The sequence below is a fragment of the Hibiscus syriacus genome, unplaced genomic scaffold (assembly GCF_006381635.1).
Source record: "Hibiscus syriacus cultivar Baekdansim isolate YM2019G1 unplaced genomic scaffold, ASM638163v2 tig00110511_pilon, whole genome shotgun sequence".
In the NCBI taxonomy this organism is placed as follows: Eukaryota; Viridiplantae; Streptophyta; class Magnoliopsida; order Malvales; family Malvaceae; genus Hibiscus; species Hibiscus syriacus.
In genome coordinates, this window is record NW_024062767.1 from 1,608,559 (window position 1) to 1,612,660 (window position 4,102).

At 30.1% G+C, this 4,102-nt stretch overlaps 1 pseudogene; it reads left to right on the top strand.

Annotated features, from left to right (window-relative positions):
- Positions 1 to 230: 230 nt before the first annotated feature.
- On the top strand, positions 231 to 2,963 carry LOC120130097 (annotated as a pseudogene).
- The last annotated feature ends 1,139 nt before the right edge of the window (positions 2,964 to 4,102 follow it).

The window sequence follows — 4,102 nt, forward strand, 5'->3', positions numbered from 1 at the left end:
TAAGATTGGTGGTATTTGTTACTCTTTTCCCTTTTGTTGTTGTTGCTTCATTCAGCTGGATCTGGGCACGTACGGTCTTCTTGCACAGTTCCACTAGTGTTGTATCTTAAAATTCCCAATGAACACTGCACAAAAATTAAAGAAAACCCCACTTATTCTCTCCTTTTTTTAGTAACTTTATGTACTATCGAGTATAATATCAGTATTGTTATGTACCATGGAGGAAATAGATAATAAAAATGGCAAGAGAGAAGATCAAGATCAAGAAGATTGACAATTTGACGGCAAGGCAAGTGACTTTCTCTAAGAGAAGGCGAGGGCTGTTCAAGAAAGCTGAAGAGCTTTCGGTTCTTTGCGATGCAGATGTTGCTCTATCATTTTCTCAGCCACCGGAAAACTATTCGAGTTGCTAGCAGGTATATATGGCATTAACCCTCACTTCTTATAGATACTTGAAACCAAGAATCATCCCTTTGAGAAGAAAAGAAAAAGAATAGCTGTTTAAGAGTTTTTTTTTTTAAAAGGAAAGATGCCAATGAAATTAGAAATTTGCAAACCGTACGTTTTAGTATTCTCGGTAGATCATTGAAGCTTTAACTTATTTCTGTAATAGCCGACGTGTAGGTGAAAATACTGGCTTTTTTTTTTGAATAAGTAATATTTAGCTTTGAGAGTAGCAAATTTCTATATTAATTTTGTTTTATTCCATAAAGGGGCTGTCTCCTTTGATAGCAAGTGATTTAACTTGGGATGATTGCTATTCTTAGATATTCTAAATTCAAACATATATCTATGTCGATATTTAAACGATATTGTTAAATGGTTAAAAATTTTTGAACATATATTATTTATAATCATAAAAATAAAATCCTCATTAGTTCTGTCTGTCTTGGATAATTTTGATACCTTGCTTTTACCATTCCCGTATGGATTCCGGGGAATCTCTCTGTAACTAGGATTTCAATACGTTTTATCTGTTAAAGATAGAAAGGTGCCATTAATTGAGTCAAACACTATAAACGTATCCATTCATATATTGTTTATTTTTTAATATTGTTTTATTTTTTTTAATGTTTTTTTCCATCTTATAGGTCCGAATCCTAATACTTGTCTTAAAAATATAATATCTTACAACTTAATAAAAACACAGATATAGAAGAAAGAGTTGAAATAACGATAATGATAAAAGAAAATTTGGAGATAGACTAGGAATTGACAATATAACAAGTTTAACATAAGATGATATTATTGTTGTTGTTGCAATGTTGTAGAGCCAGCCATGAACTTAAACACACTTAAAAGTCTAATAACCTCTGATTTAGTAATTTGGGAGATTATTAATCTCTATTAACAAAGGCTGGGTGATAATGATCTTCTAGGGCTGAAGTGATTAATATTTTCTACAATTATGATCAGTCTAAACTTTATAAATGAAAGTATATTAATTGCCAGAAAATTTTAATTAAAAATTATTGATGTGTAATAATTCCAGCTAATATTGTTTAATTTCATGTTATTTGGTCTTAATTGAAGAATAATGTTGTTCTAGTAATTTTATCATTCTGTTTTTTTTTTCTCCATGAGAAGTATGGAAGATATTTTGCGAAGATATAGTTTGCACTCTCACAATCTCAACAAATTGGACCAACCTTCTCTTGAACTACAGGTAATTAATTAGTATTTTTTTGTTTGATTATTGGTATTTAATTATTAAGTTTTTCAATATCGAGTTCCAAATATGAATATGAATATGTATTTGATTAGGTATTAGCATTTTGATTATTTTTTTTGGAAAATATAATTTTTATCCATTTTTTGAATTATAGCTGGAAAACAGTAATAACGTACGATTGGGCAAGGAAATTGCATTTAAGACCCAAGAATTAAGGTGAGTAATATTCTCTAATTTTTGAACGGTTGTAGGAGGGTATTTGAGTGATATTGGTTGTTTCTCCGGAGTTAAATTAATTTACATTCGGAATTATTTAAATTATTTGGTCTACCGACATAATTAAGAAATCTTACAAGATTTAAATTTGTAAGTAAAAACTGTATTAAATCATCTTGTTAGTTTACAACAATCATCATAATCATAAGTCTGATACCATCACGAAAAAAAAATCAATACATAAGCCTCTAGAGAGCCGAAGAAAGGGGGCTTTCAAACTCCCTCTCCCTCTCCCTCTCCCTCTCTTGAACACAAACAAACTGTTTACCATACTTTTATATTCTTCTTTCTCCATTGCTAATATTATCGGTCAGTTACAATCGATTATCAGCTATGGCTTTGCGTCCAAATCAGGAAGGATAAACTGTCCAAAGGCGACATAACCCCTCTATTGACATCAACAATATTAATAATTTAAATCCACTATTGAACAGGCAGATGAGAGGGGAAGATCTTCAAGGATTGAACATTGACGAATTGCAGAAACTAGAGATGATCTGGAATCTGGACTTAAACGCATTCCATACTAAGGTTTATATATACATACACATGTTCATTGATTTTATTTGAACAGTTTGGTAACTAATTGGATTTAATTTTTGTTAGGATGATCGTATTACAAACGAGGTCTCTTGTCTTGAAAACAAGGTTAGTAATAATTTTCTATATCAGAGGCTTTAATAGCATTGCAATGCAATCTTAAAGTGATGAATCCATGGTTTATTAATGCAGGGAGCTATGCTATTGGAAGAGAACAAGCAACTTAAACAAAAAGTATGTACGTAGTTGTTCAATTGTTGTGCATGTAATTGTTTATATTAATAAGAAAATGAAAATGTGGGATTTTTGGTATTCAGATGGCGGCCATGTGTAAAGGAAAAACAACTGATGTTGTGGTTGGGGAAGAAGGCATGTCATCGGAATCTATCACAAATAATGTTTGCAGTTGCAGTAGTAGTTGTCCTTCATTGGAGGATGATAGCTCTGATACTTATCTCAAGCTAGGGTAAGTTTTACATATATCAATTCAATATTATCTATCTGATTTAATAAAATCGAATCATTTTAAATCAAGCTTAATTAAGATTTTTCAACTTTGAATTAGTCTAAATACAAATACATTAAGTGCAAAGAAAATATCACATTCTAACATGGATGAATTGAGAAAGGGTGGGGTGGGGGTAATCGCCTCCTTAAAATTTAAAACTATAATTTTTTATTTTTTTATGTATTTTCTAATGAAAATCTGTTGGTCCTCTTATAATTTTATAAATTCGTTTTCTCCTATAATTTTAAAGGTTCATATCTCTTGGCATAAAATTCTTAGTCCATCCCAACATGCTAGAACATGTTTTAATCACATTATTACATCTAGGGACGAACCTAATATTTTATGTTAGGGGAAGAATTTGATCTTAGGGATGAACTTAAATTTATAAAATTTTAAGGGACGAAAATAGATTTTTTTTCAATAAAAATATAAAAAATATAAAATATATGAATTTTAAATTTTCATAAGGGACATATTTTCACCCGTTCCTAATCGTTTCATCCCTACCCACTATAGAATTATTAAGCTGATCTTTTCTTTTTTTTTGCAGGCTTCCCTTCACTTAGCCGAAACAGATGAGAAGAGATGAAGTAAATTGAATAAATAGTTGGACGCTTGCCAAAGTATTCCTAGAATGAATGGAAGGTGGAATTTTAATCGAAAATAATTGAATCTTGAATTATTTTAATTCTGCGTTATGGTTGAAATGGTAAACACTTGGGGTCCTATGACTGGGTTAATAATTACAGTTGCAGGTTGGTACAAGTAAATTATTACACTAGCTTTTCTGACAATTTGGCCTACTCATTTTTCTGCCTTTCGTTATTAATGTTATGCAATATGCATATATAGCATTGAAAATGTCAAGAATGTTAAATGAACTAAAATTTTAGATGAATTTTTCTTTGTTTCATTTAAGAGAGAAAATCTAATATTTTGGATTTTGTTTTTGTTTATTATGCACGTTATGAAAATGTGTATACTACAAAGAAAAAAATCAACATTCAATAAAACCTAAAAATATGAACCCAACGTATCTACAAATATATTAGGAATTCTGAGTTCGTTATCGAACATACACTTAACAAATCTATTAATTTAAT